Source organism: Sapajus apella, unplaced genomic scaffold, assembly GCF_009761245.1.
Source record: "Sapajus apella isolate SASKATOON/1434 unplaced genomic scaffold, GSC_monkey_1.0 scaffold20, whole genome shotgun sequence".
Lineage (NCBI taxonomy): Eukaryota > Metazoa > Chordata > Mammalia > Primates > Cebidae > Sapajus > Sapajus apella.
Window position 1 is genome coordinate 24,724,012 of NW_022436960.1, and position 6,521 is coordinate 24,730,532.

General features: G+C 44.3%; 1 protein-coding gene across 36 annotated transcripts in view; it reads right to left on the reverse strand.

Annotated features, from left to right (window-relative positions):
* The window catches only part of NRXN3 (neurexin 3), a 1,699,208-nt gene extending 1,697,162 nt beyond the window's left edge, over positions 1 to 2,046 (reverse strand). For 35 of the 36 annotated variants that reach the window (XM_032287218.1, XM_032287216.1, XM_032287189.1 and 32 more), the window contains exon 1: positions 1,731 to 2,046. The gene's annotated coding sequence lies outside the window, so the exon portion shown is untranslated. Of the gene's footprint in view, positions 1 to 115; positions 674 to 1,730 lie in introns of those variants that run through there. The other variant, XM_032287177.1, reaches the window with a different exon arrangement.
* Between the last annotated feature and the right edge of the window lie 4,475 nt (positions 2,047 to 6,521).

A 6,521-nucleotide genomic window follows, 5' to 3' on the forward strand; every position in this document is an offset into this window, starting at 1 on the left:
CAGCGGGACCATTTTAACTTGAAAGGCGATGCAGAAGCCCTTGAACGATGAAGGAAGGCTCTACCCAGAACAGCAAATTATTAAAGAGCTAGTTCTCCAGGCTCCCCAGACTAACCTCCAGGTGCTCCCAGATAGACTATCCTGGGTACCAAGTCACCCAGAGCACTGGGAGTTCAAATTTCCACTGGAACCTTCATCACAAAGGCAAACGGTCATCTGACCCCCAAAACTACACCGTCCTCCAGGTGTGACAAGAAGTGCCCCCTCTGCCTCCCAGGGCCATCCACAGGACCCAGCACAGGGAGAGAAAGAATGTGGGGGCGGCTTGTAGTGGTAAAAGAAAAACTATCTCCCCAAAGCGGGAACCGAAGGAAGCGGGGAGAAGACAGCTCGTGTCCTACCAGCTCTCTTATTTGCCCTGACTCTGTCTTGCTCCATCCTAAACTAGCTCTCAATGATCTCTGACCTATGCATTAAAAAAAAAAAAGGATTAAAAATAAAGATCAGAAAAGAGGAAAACTACTTTGCCTAAACCTCAATAATCATTAGCAAAAATATGATTTTCTCACCGCATGATGATATTTCTACATCCAAATTAAAAGAGGCAGGCATTTAATGGAGGAAGGGAATTTTTTATTTTTATTTTTTAACAAGTAATCACAGGGTAAGTCACCTGCAAAGCAGCCAAGCCCTTAGGTTGGTATTACATCACTGGCCTAGGAAGGGATGGGGGGTGGGGGGACACATTTTTTTCCTTGTCATCAGGATGATGTTTCTAAAGCAGTTAAGTTTTGTGGTTAAAAAAGAGAGAGGGAAAGAGCTGAAACTCTGGGTACAGCACAATGCCTGGAAAAAACAATACATCGAACCAGGCTTTAAGGTCACTGAGAGCTTGCAAAACCCACAGTGCTTACACAGAGTGGAAGTTTTCAGGCAAGCCTGCTACTAAATCATTAATATAAACAAATGGAAGGCAGTGGAGGAAGATTCCCTTGTAACCGATCCAAACAGGAGCACACACCGGTGCACACACACACACACTCACACACACACTCACATACACACTCCCTTTTCACCTTCTCCAAGTATGCCCACCTTCACAAGACAGGAGTCCAACCTGAATTTTTAGACTCTAGAACCACCTCCTCACGCCCTCTCAAAAAAAAAAAAAAAATGCATACACACACACTCACATACACCCCAGTTCCTCAACAGCTAGGGAAATCCCTGTCTCAACTCAATTTTATTTTCCTCAGAGCGTCCCTTCTGTCTCTCATTTTAACCAGCTCAAATAAATAAAGGAATAAATGAGAAAGTGGTTACAAAATGTCAAAAAAAAAAGTATCTGCCCAAAACGAAGTGATGAGCACACATCGTTTCAGACTAACAATTCAAGCAAACAGGAGAAAGACTTAAAAAAAAAGAAAGACTTAAAAAAAAAAAAAAAAAGAAGGTAAAAATCTAAAACATTCTCTGACTTTTCTAACATCTGGAGGAAAAGGGTCCAACTTCCAGGAGAAACTGAAGAAAAAGAAAAGCAGTTGAAAAGCCATTTCCACAGTCAGCCAAGGCTCGCGGATACAGCATTCAAAAAAAAAAAAAAAAAAAATCTAGGTTGGTCGCTCCCAACTGAAAACTTCTACCCTCTCAGGAGCAGCCTCTTCCCAGAACGGACGAGAACCTTGAGTTCTTTCATACCCTGCCTGCCTGCCTTTGCCCGCAAACCTTACCTTTCCAGTTGAACAGAAGATTTGGGATCTGTCTGTGTGTCTGTTTGATGTTTAATCAACTGAGTTTGCTGGGTATGTTTCCTCTTTGGGGAGGTTCAAATTCCAGAATCTTTCTCTCTCCTTTTCTTTTCCTTTCCTTCTGGGAGGGAGTGGCAGGGAAGAAGGGAGGGGTTGTTGGAGGTGCGAAAAGCCGGTTCTTGGTGGCTGGAGATGCCGAGACTGAGAGAGGGGAGGACAGGTTGCCTCTCCCTCTCAGTGAGTTGCATGCAAGAGGCGATGTGTAGGGCTGAGCGCTGAGCCTGAGACTGCCGGAGGAGCCCAGGAATTTCACGCACTCCAGAGCCGGCCCCTCCCTCTCCCACACAGACCCCAGCATTTAAAGAGACAGTCAGGCCGCCTATCTCAGGGCTTCACCTCCTCCCTGACTGTTTTGCAAACAGCTGAGAAGATATCATCACGGAGGCGCAGTCTGCAGCCCCCACAACTAAGAAGCAGTGTCTGAGCTCAGTTCGTCCCTTACCCCAGCCTCAGAGGAGAGTTCTTCATTAGAACCGAAGCAGGAATTAATATAAACACAAAAATCCTCATTTACAGCTTCAGCAGACCAAACCACTTCCCCACTGTTAAGGAAGTGTGTGTCTCCTTGCAGACTGAGGGACTCTAACCTACAAGTGTGCCTCAGTTTCCCTGAGTAGTTGCTCTTCCTTGCAAAATCAGGGCAATCCTTGAGCATCTGCTGGAGGTCAGGGCTGTAACTAGGACACAAATCTATTTCTTCAACCAGCACTTTGAATGCCTGCTTTGGATGAAGCATAGTGCAAGGGGCTGGGGACATAGAAATGAAAGTGACAAATGGGGCTTCCTCTCTCAGAGACCCTAGCAGAAAAACAGACCCAGGCATAGCCCATCGCATCCTAAGGGGCTGCCAGCTAAGAGTCACAGGCAGGAATCAAGCGTTTTGGTGACTCAGGAATATGGCTCCCTTTTGTGGCTTGCACTCTGAGCTCTGAGCCTAAGCAATTCCACTGCACCCCTAAACCCTTGAAAATCCATTGTCAGCCTTGACAAACTAGTTCGTGTCTGCGGAAATGCTTCCCCTATCAAACCTAACTGAAAGATGACAGCCAGTGGCACCCAATGCAAAGGTTTCGCTCAGCATCAGACCCTGGCACTTCATGTGGAAATGCAGCCCCAAACTTCTTTCTTCTCCGGCCTCCCCTTTTTAAGGGCTGCAGTGCGTGTCTGTCCATGGAGCAGCACCAATCCACTAATAGCTGTCGAGCACTTATCATATACCACCACGTGGGTCATCTCATTCAGTCCAGCTAGGACAGTGCTATTTGACAGTTGAGGTCCATTTTACAGTCTTAAAAATCAAAGCTTTAGAGAGGTTGCCCAAGGTCACACAGCTGGAAGCTGCTGAGAATGAATTTGAACTTAGGTCTATCCCACCCCAGAGCCTGCCTGCTTAGCCACAGTACTCTATTGCGTTCCTGCCAAGGATGGTAGTTCTTACATTTCTGCCCTTTACTGGACATTCTTGCAGGATCCTGGCACTTTCCCAACCCAGCAAACTTTAATAGAACATGTACCAGGCATCATGCTCACAAGAAACAAAATGAATCTATCAAGGTCTGAACCCCAAGGACTCCACGTAGCATTGGAGGAGGACAGAAATGTGCTTCTATAAAGCAAGGGGAAAATAATCATGAGAGCAATGTAAAGGAAGCTCTAGGGGATTGTCAATAAGCAAGGGATTAATTTCTATTTGGAGGTAGGGGATATCAAGGCAAGCTTGGTGGACCAAAGTGGCATCTGGGCTGAGACTAGATGGACACATGCACTTCCAGCATTACTAGGCTACTTTTCCATCTGTTTTACCTTTCAGATCACAATCGCATTTTCTTATGTGTCTTTGGGTCTCCAGCCTTCAACATCTCCACCGTACCCAGCAGTTTTAGGAACACAAACAGACATGCTCTCATTGATTAATTTTATATTACATCTGACCTCCCACCGGTTTAATCTAGAACTGAACTGCCCTGGCCACCAGTCCCCTATCCTCCTTACCTGGCCTTCCTGGAAGGATCTGCACCCAATTTGTCCACAGAATGTGGAAGGGAAGTTCAGAAGGCACAGTGACATTGCACTAGATATCAGGAGCTCCTGGGGGAAGAACCATGTAGAGGAGCCACTGTGATCCAGCAGGACATCGGGAACAGCCAGGGAAACTGTAAGCTCTTCTTGGGGGCAGCAGGAAGAGATCTACTAAGGGATGAGAAGGCAGAAGCCTCAAGGGAAAGCCTGAGGACTCAGTGCCCTGCAGATGTCAGCGCCCATGGGAATCCTGTGACAAACACCAGCCTAGAAAGGACATCCCTGCGAGAAGTCCACAGTGTGTCTGCAGGACAGCCTAGAGGTTAAGGGACATGCCTGGATTCCAATCCCATCTGGGTGACCTAAATTCTTTCTCCAAGTCTTAGCATCCTCAACTATGAAATGGTGGTAACACCTACACTTACTTCACAGAGTTGTTTTGAGAAACAAGTATTAAAATACTTGTAGGACACCTGCCCCACAGAAGTACTCAACAGATGTTCGCTACCTCGGCCCAAAGGTCTGCATTTGCCCCTGCATGGAATTATTAACTTTGGACTGCCCCCTATAATTGGCATTCCTTTATTTCAAGTTATTATGTCCCTTTTAATAATTTAGCTTATTATTTAGAGTATCACTGTAGTCATTATTATTTACTTCGTTTTAGCCCCTTTGATTTCTAACCGACTTTAACTTGTATATTTTGAATATGCTTGTTGTTATTTTATTCCGTTTTGTACTTTCTGAGGCTTCTTAAGTGTTATTTATCTTTCAGTTACTCCAGTGCAGCCTTTTAGTTTGCCTTTTATCATGAAATCTGTGGGCTCATTTTGTCTCTTCCCTCCACACCATTTGAGCTAACTACCACTCTGCTTATTCTAGTGATCCAGCATTCCCCAGATAGCTCCATATTTGTAAAGATGGTTATGTACAAAATAGCAGGGAAAGCCAACATCAAAGAGAGTAAGATGGGTCTCCTTGCAGACACGTAATGCAACCACAAGCAAAAAGCACTATCAGGTGTTTGCCCAAATGACGGTGCCACGTCAGCAATGGTACTAATTTTTATTTATTTTGGGAGAACTCAATGGGTACAACTGAAGCCCTCAGAGACCCTGGGCCTTCTCAGCTCTCAGCTCTGTCCTGGGCTAAGGAGGGCCATGATCAGAGGTCATTAGGTTAGAAAGTTCCCTCACAGGCCTATCTTCCTTCCTTTGATTCGACTGTGGAGCTCCATCTTCACTCAGTTCAGGGAGAGAACGAATAGACCAGGGACTATTTCAGCTTTTCTCAATGTGCCAGACCAGTGCTTTCAGCATGTAGCAAGAAAAAATTTCATTACCAATCAAAAGGATATGTTGCCCATGGCATTCTGAAAAAAAAAAAAAGTTATTACGTTGATAATAATAATATACATTACAATTACATTAATGATTATAATATAAATATAATTAATAATAATAACTACTATCACAAATGACCACCTGCCAATCCTCTACCTAGAAGCATGTGGTTAAGAGCCCAAGGCTCTGCAAACAGGACATCTGGGTTCAAATCCCAGCTCCACCATTTGCGGGCCATGAGACCTTAGCCAAGTTCCTAACATCTTGAGCCTCCATTTTCTCACCTATTAAACGGGAATGGTAATGGTACCAAATGCTTCCTGTGAGAATTGTATCAAAAGCACCAACAGTAGTGAATGGCACATGGGAAGTCCACAATGGCAAGTATTGGTCATTATGATCAGAGTGGAATTTAAAATATTTAATATCTGAGATGGTCCAGTAAGCAACCAATCAGACTGGAAGGTGACCAAAAGCAACTTCCTTCACCTTACCAAGGCATACCAGCTACCCGCCTTGATTATTAGCACTTTTACCAACTGCAGGTACTAAGCTAGGCATTTGGCACGCACTAATGCATTATCTCATTTAATCCTCACAGCAACTTGGTTTTATTATGTTATGTATTGAAATACATGCAATTGCACATTTATAAATAAGAACTATGCCTATAAAATCAGAGTTCTACATAAAAAGGTTTGGCATATCCGTTCCTGCCACCCTAATGACTCTTAGTATGTGAATTTCAAGGGTTGCTTTTTCTGGGACATTTTTAGCCTCGTTACATAGGTTTCTTCTTTTACTTACTCATTCTTTCAATAAACTCTGGGGAAAAAAATTATGTTCCATGGCTCAGTTTCTTCATCCATTAAATGGGTGTTTCTTTCTAAGTTCCCACTACTTAACTCTAACCAAACCTGAGAACATCAAAGTCTTCTCCAGCCAAGACCAAAGTCACTAGAAATCAGGCATTAGACAGTTCTTCTAATCCCTCAGCTAGCACTTCAGTTGTGTCAAACCCTCCAGGCTCCCAAACTGCCCCATAAACTTGGATTTTTAGTCACTACAGTCCACACATGCCTTATCCCTAAGCAGATTTCAAATTCAGCCCCCAATGCTATTGGCCCAAAGCATTTTGCCTAAGGCTCCTTCAAACATTCCTGCGCTCTTCTCTCCTCTCCTCCCCCAAGAGCTGTGTTGCAGTGCTGGCCTCCTGGAGTTTGTTCGGCTTTCTGTCACCTATGTGATGATGATTCTAGTGTTATTAATAGGTGACTGCTTATTAATTAGTATTATTAGACATGTGCCGTGCAGCGCAGACAGTACCACAGAGGGACCTGGCATCCTTCAA